The sequence below is a fragment of the Triticum urartu genome, chromosome 3A (genome assembly GCF_056163025.1).
Source record: "Triticum urartu cultivar PI428250 chromosome 3A, HENAU_Tu73, whole genome shotgun sequence".
In the NCBI taxonomy this organism is placed as follows: Eukaryota; Viridiplantae; Streptophyta; class Magnoliopsida; order Poales; family Poaceae; genus Triticum; species Triticum urartu.
The window spans coordinates 63,367,743-63,379,647 of NC_141875.1; the positions used below are offsets into that span (position 1 = coordinate 63,367,743).

Consider the following 11,905-nt stretch of genomic DNA (forward strand, 5'->3'; position numbering starts at 1 on the left):
ACAACCCGCCGTTCTAGCGCCATCGCTGGTTCAAATTCATCCGTACTTTCCATCGTCGTGGTAAACATCCGTGCATTCATTTTTCTGTACGCTGTCTATTCAGGCTAGAGCGGCTGACGGCTGGGCCAGCCTCTAGCGCGGGTCCGTCTTGCAGTCACGCCCTGTGTTCGTATTTGTGTCTGGGTGAAAAATAGCAGCGGTGATCGTCGGTTGCCGGAGCATCCATCATGGGTGGACCGAGTCAAGCCCGAGAAAATATCCACGCCGCCTCCTCTCCTTCCTCTCTCTCTCCCTCTTCGCCTCCTCCTCTCCCTCCGCGCCGCCTCCTCTCCTCTTCATGCGCGGCGGCGTCTCGTCATCCCTAGCCCCCGCCGTAGCCTCCCAACCCCCTCCCCCTCCTTCCTCATGAACCCTAGCAGAGAAGGAAGGAGAGGAGAGGCGGGAGAAAGGGAGAGGAAAGATGAGAGGGAGGTGTGGCGGCTTACGGGAGATGGTCACCGGCAGGCGTCGGCCTGCGCTGGCGAGGTCGGGCGCGGCCTTGTGGTTGGCGGCGGCTCGATCCATTCCTGAATCGGGAGCTGTGAGGAGCTCGAGGCTCGGGCATGATGCACGGGAGGCTGCACCCCGCCTCCATCTCTACGCGTGCGGCGGCGACCTCGGGAGGAGCTCGAGGCACAGCGGTGGTCCACGTCGCCGCCGTCGGTAGGAGGAGCGTGGGTTGCAGAGACGGCCGACTCCATCCGGCTTTCGCGCTGCCGTCCAATCCATCCACCCGAGAGATCAGTCCTCGCGTCCTCGCCTACATCTTTTCTCGCTGTCACGTGCGCTCTCTCCTCCGTCCTCTTACGCACGCCCTCGTGGCCAGATATTTGGTAATTTCTTTTCTGAGAATAAATAGATATTGTGCCCCCATCTGTTTGTTGTTTTGCCCAGCTGAAAGGTGGATCAAATATGAAATACGTGAACGTTCAATAGTGTGAAAAGCAAGCCCTGGTTTTGTTGAAATTCCATTGAATCTCTGTGATACCTAAGTACTAATGCTCATGCTTTGCAATTTTCTCTCCACATCTTTCAGTCATGGGTTCTTGAGGAAAGCAGGTAATGCATTTTGTTTGTGTCAACTATACTGAATCTGCAAAGCCTTTTTTGTCTGCAGAGAAACTCACACTCTGCATTAGTTGCAAAAGCTGCTGATTTTGATCTTAACAATTGCAAGGAAACTATGGAGAAACTTGCACAGTTTGGGCAGCGTCAGCAGGCAGAGTTGCTGTTCAAGTAGCAGCAGATCACCAGCGCGTGGACTAGGAGATCCAGGTCATGGGCCATCCCCATTCAGGTAAGCTTGCCTTTCATTTGTGTTTTTTGTTTGAAGTTTTTTTTAGGGCTTCTTTGATGAATTACTCATATGTGAGGACATTATAGGCCATGCACACATTGAGTGAACAGATTCAGCTTTCTTTTTTTATCCCTTGATAGTTCTCACTGAATCTTCAATTACGAATATCGTTGCAATTAGCAAGCAACCCTGATGGCAGAAGCTAGCTAGATGCCTAGATTGATGTGTTCCGTTATTCTATGCAGATTCTGCACTCCAACTAATTGTTTTTCCGTTGTTAGCTGGATCCTTCATGGTTGGAGTAAAGGAGCAGGGGGGCTGGCAATGGGGGAAGGAGCAGCGAGGCCGGGCCGGCGGCGCGGACATGTTGCCTCTTCTTTCGTGGACCATGGATACTTGGTACGTCGCTTTGCTTTCCTTTGTTGGGGATGGTAACGATGTAGTAGTCCACTCCTTACACAACTCGGCCTAAACGCTTCAGTGTGCGGCAGCCGCTGGAGATTTGAGTTTTGTACAGGGAGGCACATCGGAGGGCAGTAGTCGATGTTTTAGCCAATCATGATGTATTGCACATTGCCTTTCGTTTGCCTCTCACTCTTATTCTTGACATGTTGATTTTTCACTGACATGGAGAAGAAGAGAGATTATAGGGCGACATTAACTTCCGTTGTTTTTAATTTGACTATGATTGCAACTTTCAGATTTATCATTTTCTAATACTTGGTGATTTGTATTTTGTAGGTGATGCTGGATGCTTCTACTCTGCAATGCTCATATCCGATGCAATATATTTTTGCTTTATTGAAGGGGACTAACTTGTGCTGGGAGAGATTCCTGAAGGTGATGTCAGATCATTGCTAAATAACAAGGAATCCTTGGCACCTGTGATCCAGTAGTATTTGTCTACGACAGGTATGCATTCTGTCCAGCTAGGCCGAGTGTTCCAGATTTAGTAATGCTAGAGACACAAACAGATTTTGTATACATTTTGATGTTTTAGCTTCCATAGTGAGAGCAAGTTGCAAGACCATATGCGGTCTTATGTTTGCGAGTTTCCTAAATTTATAAGATTCTTGGTCCAATCTGAAGTAGCAGTACAAATGGTTCATTAACTTTTCCACTATGTCTGCTTCTTAGATTTACTACATTCAACTCCTGCATGAATATTTTTTGGTGCCCTCTTTCTGGTGTAGAAGATTGGCAATGCCACAAGATCGAAATATGTTCCATTTATTAATATACGACTCTGCACCAAACTGCTATGGTTGTCAAGTGCATATATAGTGGTATTCTTCTACAAGAACACCCAGTAGGTAAATGATCTTAAATTTTTTTTCCAGCCATCTTCAGCTGCAGTGCTATTCCTGTTTTCTGAAGTCATGGGATGCAAGGCTATGCAATCTCTTAACTGTATATTGCACCCAGTTAGCAAGTAAGTCCTTTCTCTTTCTTCTTTATTTCCTGTTTGCATTCAGAATAATTATGTCTAGGCATACTAACCTACAGTTTTCTAACGTGTGCTTCTCGAGAATGATCTGCATTCGGAACAAACAATTGGAGGGGGGGGCCTGGTTTCAACTGTTGATGAGGCACTGTCCAAGGAGAGACAGTAGATAAATGCAAATGCCCCCCAGCGCCAGAGGAGATCCTTTCTATGGAGAAACACCACATACGTACATAATTTTCTGCCTGGATTCTGGAAACGACCAAGGATAAGCAACTCAAGCGAAAGATTGCTTTGGTCGATCCTGCTGTGTTATTCTTCTCAAACATGCTAAAGAAAGGTTGGTACGATTGGTAGCCAACTAACTTACATAACACGCACACATTACTCTGTTTTTCTAATGAGTGTATGTGGATGCATACAAATAGTTTAGTATATTCTCTATTTCTTTAGTGAGTATATGAGGATGCGTAACAGTTCTATGCTTTTCACGGATATATGTTGAAGCATGGAAAATGTATATGGTGTGTTTCATTTCTGCTCATCCTGATTTAACCAAACCAACCCCATGCATTTGAGGTTGTTGTGCCTGTCAGGTTTGGACATGTCCTTATTTGTACTAAATCACTAAACTAAACTTTATAAATAAAATAGCCTCCCCCTCCTTTCCAACAACTTATTTATTATTAGAGCAAGCAACGACGTGTTATCATGCTCGCTTTCTTGTGAGCAGTACTTGAGTTTAGATTGACATATAGAATCTTTGCCTACCTCTTGCCTATTTGGCATAGATAGATGGTTTGCTTTGGAAAGGGATTAGATAAGGCCTATGAGTCCTAAGTAAGCGTGATAAGCAGCAAGCAGTACACTTCTATTTACTATTAAGCGGCTACTGAATTTCTGATAATGGCGTCACAGGGATGATACAATCAATCCAACTGTTACCCTCCGTGTGATTTTTTGAAGGACTAATCTGAAGATGCTGGCTAGCTTGCACCGCCATCATACAGTCTAGAAGCAAAGGCAAGGATTACAGGGAAAATAAAGGTGCAATGCGCCCAATATATTTTACTTTTTAGCGAAGTTTTGGTGCTTGCGCAAGAAAGTAACACCATTATTATACCTACTGATCCTTCTTCCCAGGCAATTCGCCATCCGAAGAAATGCCAACTAACTCATTTTTGTACTTCCTCTGTTACAGAGGTAAAAATACTACTGCTTTTCGAAAGCTTTTTGTTGTTGCATGTTCCCCTTTCTTAATCTTGTATTTATTCAATCTCACCATTCTATCGTTTTCCTGAAAAATTATACTCACATAGTAATATTTTCCTTATTGGTGATCTTCTGTTTGGCCTTCATTTGGTGTGCATATGGCATGGGATATTATAGGCTTATTTTTATTATTTGTTCATGCACTAATGCATACTCCCTCCTTTCCCAAATATAAGCCTTTTTCTAGAGATTCCAACAAGTGACTACATACAGAGCAAAATGAGTGAATCTACACTCTAAAATATGTCTACATACACCCATGTGTTGTAGTCCATTTGAAATGTCTAAATGACTTATATTTAGAAACGCAGGGAGTAAATCTTTTGGTTATGCTCTTATTATTTAGTCTAGAGCTATGCAATGACAACCATGGCTTTAGTCTTCAGGTGAGTGCCATAGACTGCACAACCCTTGGCATCTTATCTAAATTCTTTAATCCTATATTATGTGTGCCCAGTTAAAGTTAAAGTACCTTATACCAGTACCTTAATTAGCCTCTTCTGACAATTGATTGTTTGAACTGTTATAGTAGGACTCGGACTTTCAAAGTTATTAGGCATGTGAACATGTTTTTATTTTAGTTTATACAGTTTTGTGTTCTTTTGGCTTCAGGTTGCTCCTGCAGAGAATGTTTGATAGCATAGGAAAAACAAAGGAATTCTACAAAGAGATTTGAGTGATGAAAATTTTCCTCCAAAATGTAGTACAAATGGATCATATGGAAAAATTCCTAAGGATGCCAATCCTACGAATCAAACGAGCATCACAGAAAAAATTCCTAAGGGTTTAAATCCTTCAAAAATCCTATGCAATTCCTTTGAATCAAAGGAGTCCTTAGTTAGAAGATACTCTTTTAAAGGCGGTCACTCAACTAAGTATCTTATACAATATACCCAGCTGGATGATTGGAGCAGTCTCAGCTGCTAATTAGTGCTCCTGTATTGAATCACTCAGCTCAGTATCAACACTGCCCTCGAGACTTGGCTATTAGCATAGTAGCAACGAGCTCACACACAAAATCTGCAGATTCATCAAACACTGAAGGAGGTTAGTTCTTACCTGAGTGGCAACGGCGACTGCCGTGCTGGAGCATCCCTTGTCGTGAAAAGTTACCAGCTTCAGGGAGTGCCGGCACAGCCGAAACTGACGCCACCTACGGCAGGGAGCGACGGTGGCAACTGAGGATTTGGCTCGCCGGTATGAGCAACAGTGGCACCATTTGCCGGTTCCGCAGCTCCAAGCTACAGAGGTAGCTGCCGGGCCACCAAGATGCAGATGGAGCCGCAACGCCTCTGAGCTGCAGCAGGAGCCGCTCTGTCGCCAAGCTGCAGCGTCAGCCGCCGCCAAGATGGAGCCCAAAGTGTCGGCGGCGGCCTCCACCAGGTGCTTTATCACTTCAGTACGAGTAGAATGGGGAAAGGAACGGACAGGTGCTTTATCACTTCAGTACGAGTAGAATGGGGAAAGGAACGGACGAAGATGGTGAACTGGTGGATGGAACAAGACAAACAGTCAACCACGTGCTGACCTCCGACGTTACATGTGTGACGCGTGTGTATAGGTGTCCAGAGTGTGGTTCTTTTGTCCCAATGGCACAGTTGTAATTTTATTTTTCTTGCTAATTTGTACTGCATGTACTGATATGATCTGTACTGTTTCATGCAGTCTATTCCTACTTATTTTGACTTCCTTTTATCCTGTATCATATAATAATAAGATATAAGTATCTATTAAGTTAATTTTAAATTAGTGGCGTGCTGTCGCTTTTTGCGCCATGGGCGCAACGAGTCATCTAGTATATGAAAAGGAGAAAAGGTGCATTAACCTTATACAAGTAGGTTCGTGCAAGCTCATATGAATATATGATACACAAAACACACCGACACACCCCCAGGTTACATCATTTCACTGGTAGAACGGAAACGATTGCAGTTCCAACGTTTGGCCTGAAAAACCACTGACAAAACAACTGCCACTGCAAAGCCAACTCCGAAACCAGATCCCACAAACACAAACAACACTATGGTCCCAACACTATCTTTTGAAGACACTGATGAGTTGAGGGTTCCGGTACCTGAACTGTTGCACTGCTTGGAAAGTGGCCTTCCACACAGTCCTTCATTGCCCACGAATGAGCTGTTGGTGAACAACGAAAACTGCTGCCCTTCTGGTATCATTCCGGTCAAATTGTTGTAGGACAGATTCAGCACAGCCAGATATGTTAGGCTGGTTAGATCCCTTGGGATCACCCCTGAGAGCTTGTTCCGAGAGAGATCCAGTGACTCAAGCTGTGCCAAGTCACCAAGCTTTGATGGGATTCTTCCAGTGAAGGCATTATGTGACATGTTCAGGCCATGTAGAGCAATAAGATTCCCAATTGAGTCTGGCATGGGACCATCAAATGCGTTGTTTGAGAAATCAAGCATCTTGAAAGTGGTCAGGATATTGGTAAACGTAAGATCAATCCCTTTGAATGTGAGTCTCTCTTGGTAGTACTCCCCAGGAAATCTTGAATCAAAGGCCAGAGCATTACCCTTGTCACTAGAGTTTTCTGTCATTCTTTGTAGCATGTCAAACCATTTTGAACTCAAGCTCCCAGAAAAATTATTTGAGGCCAAATCAATAATCTGCAAAGCCGAGAAGTCCTTACTACTCACATCACTTTCAGCAGGGCCTCCTATTGAACCATATAATTGATTTGATCTCAAGATGATAATTCGTAGATTAGACATCTCACCCAACCAAGATGGAAAAGTATCAAGAATTTTGTTGCTACCAATGTCAAGAACCTCTAAATTTCTGCAGTTAGATAATGATCTTGGTATCTTCCCTTCAATTTGGTTGTTGTTCAAATCAATTGTCTGAAGCATACATCCTTCTCCAATATTTTCAGGTAGTATCCCGTGCAAATGATTATCTCTCAACTTCAACATACCTAAGCTGCTACCTTCTGTTAGACAGGCTGGCACCATGCCGCTAAAGTTGTTGTATGATAAGTCCAGGATCTTAAGATGCTGCTGGGTACAAATAGACCCTGGAATGTTACCATATAATTTATTCCTAGACAAATCAAGATAGATGGTATTGTTGGGAAGGTACCTACCAAAGTCAAGTATAATAGAAGAGAAGCTGTTGTCTGACCAATCTAACAGAGCACTAGACGAAGTAGTTGTAACTGGTATAGGTACAGTGCCATGCAGCTTGTTGGAACTAAGATCAAGCACTTTTCAATTGTGCATTTGAACAAGAGATGGAGAGTTTTCCAAGCTAGTGAACGTGTTGTTTGAGAGATTTAGTTCGAACAAACTTTCCTTCCAGTTCACCCATATCCAGCTTGGTATGACTCCATGTATTTTGTTATTTGAAAGGTCCAAGTAAGACAACTGATTTGTATACCTCAATGCGCCTGGAATTATTGTAAGGTTGCAATATGCTAATCCTAGATATCTGATGTGAGGGAGGCAAGGCAATGGATAACCATCTTCAACATCTATGACTGATAAAATATTATCGGAGAGCATCAATGAATCTAGTGCCTTCAGCTTCCAAATAAGGCCAAGTTCTACAGTGCCTTCAAAGTAATTCGAGTCCAGCAAGAGAACTTGAAGTCTTGTAAGTTCAAAGAAAGATTTGGGTATATGACCTGCAAAGTTGTTATCTCTTAGCTCGATGGAGTACAGTAAGGAATATATTGGGTCTGGAATGTCTTCTAGACTTCCACAAAGTTCATTTGATGATAGTAGTAGTTCTTGCAACGACGGAAGAGTGAACAAAGCCTTTGGGACATTTCCTGCATGCAGATAGAGAACAGTAATCAAAGAGCAACAGATACTCCCCAAAATAACGTAATAATGAGTGATATGCCAAGGGAAGAGGGAGGGGGGGTTCTTACCACTCAACCGATTGTATGATAAGTCCAAATCTGAAAGCTTGGTCAAGTTCCCGATCCACATGGGTATTGCCCCAGATAAACTGCACTGCCTGAGCCGTAAGCTCATCAAGTTTGTACAATTTCTGATCCACCAAGGAATTGGACCAGAGAAATTATAGTCATGCAGTGACAAGTAAATCAGATTCTTAAATCTTCCAACCCAAGAGAGCATTGGCTTCTCTATTCCTGATCCAGAGAGCCACAATCCATTTAGGGACGTAAGGTTAGCTATGGAAGTAATGGGCTGCTTGTGAGATCCTATGTTGCTAAGGCCCAAGAATTTCAAGGACTTGAGATGGACAAAAGAGTCTGGTATGCCACCAAAAATGTTTGTCTCCAGTAGATTTAGTGATTGCAAACCATTTCCTTGTAGGAAATCTGGTAGTTGCACATAAAGGCTGGGGTTATAGGACAGGTCAAGATGTTTCAGATTTTTTAGCAGGAAGATATTTGTGGAAATTGCCCTTCAAAATCATTAGCCCGGAGGGTAAGGTCTCTTAAGAAAGGGAATTCTGCAAAGAACCCAGGAACCTTGCCAGGAATTCCATTTAGCCCAAGGTCCATCGTTGCTAGAAAATGGAGTTGGGAAAATGAAGGATGAATAGAACCATCCAATGCACAACTAGACAAACCAAGATTCTGTAGTAGAGGAACAGAGTCTGCTAAAGCAATGGACCAAGTTGATCCGCCGTTTATGATTTGCACATTATCAAGATAGAGATCCCTTAGATTGCAAAAATTTGATACGAATGTCTGAAAACATGGATCTCGGAGATATAGATCATTGTGTGCATAACCAGGCCAGTCAGTATGAGAGGAAAGATCAAGTGTACGCAAATTTTGGAGGTGACCAATTCCAATGGGTATCTGACCAAACAACCTCGTATTAGAAAAATTGAGACTGAGGAGCTCGGTCAGCCTCTCAAACCCAAAACTAGGAAGGCTGGTCAGGCCAAAGTCATTACCAAAGAGGCTGAGATTTGTGAGAGAGGTGAGGTTGAATAGTGCTAGGCTGAGACCACTGGTGCTCCGCAGGTTACGATCACTGAGGTCCAAAGTGATCACCTGACCTGAGGCCCTATCACACCCGATGCCCTCCCAGTGGCAACAGTCTGAGCCATGTTGCCATGATGAAAGGTTGGGGTTGTGGAAGGAGTGCTTCAGCTGGAGTAGAGACGAAGCCTGGTTAGGGAGGCACTGGACTGTGGTTCCATTGGCACCATTGGCAGCAATGTTGGTGGAGCAGTAGTATGCGAGGAGTAGCAGGGTGTAGTGAAGCCGTGGGCACCTGGAGCTCATCTTTCTACTGCTTATCTGATTATAACTTCAAGCTGGTGCTTGGGGGCAATATATAATAGTACAGGGTAGATGTAGAAATCCCAATAGTACATTTCGTTCGTTTATGTTGTGCAGTGTCATTATGTGGCCAATGCTATTTCCTGTGCCACACCGCAGCGTCTTTGATGTGCACATGACTGGAGACTGGTTGCTGACTAATTCAAAGTCCAAAGAACGACTTGCTACCTGTCATGAGACAAGGTCGAGTTCCCTGTAGGCCCGTTGCAAGCTACGGTACTTAATGTAGTCAGTGTACTGCAGGTGCTATAGCATGTCTCCTGTGGCAAGAATTTACAACAGGAGAGCTACATATTGCTTATTTGATAAGGAAGCTCTCCTCGAGAGCTGGAGTTGATTATATTACCTGAAAACATTAGAAAAGGTTACTGATGTTTCTGTTTTACTTCAGAGAAATGCCTTGGGAACGTACATGTTCTGAAAAATTGCAGGTTACTCTTGACTCTGTAAGATAAGAGCTGGAGTTGAATAGGTTACTGGATATGGAGTCTGAGTTTTAGGGGATATAAGTTGAGCCAGCCAACATTAGGAAAGGGTACACATATTAAATATTAATTATAGCTGATTTGGAAACTGAAGGAAAAAATATTGAGGCATCTATTTTAGCCATGTCACAGGTGACGCCCTCCCACTGGCAGCAGTCTCTTCCAGCTTGCCAAGATGCCAGATTCACATCTGGGAGGAAGCCTGATCTGGGAGGCAAGAAACAGTGGTGTTATGCTTGGCTGCAGTATCCAGTAGAAGTGGCACTAGCAGGAGTACTAGGACGTAGAGGCAAGATACCGTCAACGGAGTAGGAGCATACTAGCAGTAGCAGTAGCAGGATTAGTAGGACGTGGAGGGGTCGCTGTTTAGTTGAGTAATTTTTCTACTGTCTTGCTGCTTCCTCAATGGTGCACAAGGTATGGCAGTTTATGTTTAACTGTATTGTACAGATTTTCTTGAAAAAGGTGTTGTACAGATTTTCCATCACCACAGAAGAAGGTGATGGAGAATGTATATACACTTCTAAGGCTGCAAGCGCAACAGATCACCGTAGATTGCGGACTATGGTGACGTTCGTGTTGCTGTCCTAGACCGATTCAGCATATCAAGTGTTGGTTGCTGTGTGGTGTTTTACTGCCTCAGTGGATTTTTTTTAGAAGTGGAATTTCTTTTGTGGTTGTGGTTGGCTTACATCCTTGTGCACTGCAGACTCAGGTCCACGAACATTGTTGTTCTAATTTTTTTGGGTAGTTCTTTCAAGGAAAACATAAAAGGTTAAGATAACAAGCACCCGTGTATAAATACAGGCTTTACAACTTCAAGCTAGTGCTCGGAGCAATATATAATACAGGGTAGAACTATACAAGTAGAAATTTCAGCAGCGCATTTTGCTCGTTCCTAGCAGTACAAGTTTAACTGTTAGTAGTCCAAGATGAAAGCATGTGTAGAGTCATCATGTGGCCAGTGTCATTTCCTGTGCAATACGGCAGTGTCTTTGATGTGCACACGACTGGTTGCTGACTAATTGAAAGGTTACGTAACGGTTTGTTACCTTTCATGAGTCAAGGTCCACTTGCATGTAGGCCCGTTGCAAGCTACTGTAGTTAATGTATCACTGTACAATAGTGTCGTAACGTGTCTCCCAGTGGCAAGAATCTACAGCTGGAGAGCTACATTATTAACTTGATTAGAAGCTCTCCTCCAAAGCTGGAGTTGATTATATTACTTGAAATATAGTCTGAGTTTTAGGGGATATAAAAGTTGAGACAACATTAGGAAAGGTTACACATATTAATTATAGCTGATTTGAAGACTAAATGGAGAAGAATACTGATGCTCCTATTTTACTTTGAAAGAAATACCTTGGGAACCTACTTGAAGAGAAAAGGTTACCCTTTGCTCTGTAAGGTAAGAGTCTTGAGTTACAGGTGATATAAGCTGAGCCGAGATTAGGAAAGGCTACGCTTATTAATCATAGCTAATCTGGACACTAAAGGAAGAAGAAAATTAAGTGTTCTGTTTTAACTTGACAGAAATACCTTGGGGACATGTTCTTAAAAAGTGGAAGTTACGTTGCTTTGTAAGATATTTGGTGCAGAGAGGCAGAGCCTCAGTTGTACTACCTAAGAAGCTATTAACTCTGAGCATATTATTTAGCCCTGTATACTAATGCTTGGATAGCGAGGTGTCTTTGTGAACCTGGGGATGAACGGCTTTAATTTGCCTGTGCAGTTGTGCTTTGAGTCGATGTTATGCTCTGTAGAAATAAGGGTGACAGACCAGGTGCATGGTTGATACGTACCATGCTGTTGCGAAAAATAATGCCTAATTAAACTGCAAGTCTTGGAAGAACTGTTCCCTGAACACTATGTTCTGCAGACGAGCAAATGACGACGGAGGCCGTCCCGCGCGGCACAGCTGGTCTGGAGGCCACGCAGTAGCAGGAGTAGGAGGAGGTGGAGGTGTTGCTGTTTAGTTGGAGCCATTTTGCTACTTGCTGGCTTGATGCTTCCTCAATGGTGTTGTGTGGAGGTTGCTGTTTAGTTGGAGCCAGTTTCTGTTTAATAACTGTAGTCAGATG

At 43.4% G+C, this 11,905-nt stretch overlaps 1 pseudogene across 1 annotated transcript; it reads right to left on the reverse strand.

Annotated features, from left to right (window-relative positions):
- Positions 1 to 5,854: 5,854 nt before the first annotated feature.
- LOC125542849 (uncharacterized) lies at positions 5,855 to 9,282 on the reverse strand (annotated as a pseudogene). Its single transcript, XR_015599259.1, has 3 exons — positions 8,856 to 9,282; positions 7,945 to 8,605; positions 5,855 to 7,842 (listed from the first exon to the last, which is right to left on the reverse strand). The product of XR_015599259.1 is annotated as an uncharacterized LOC125542849 (transcript).
- Between the last annotated feature and the right edge of the window lie 2,623 nt (positions 9,283 to 11,905).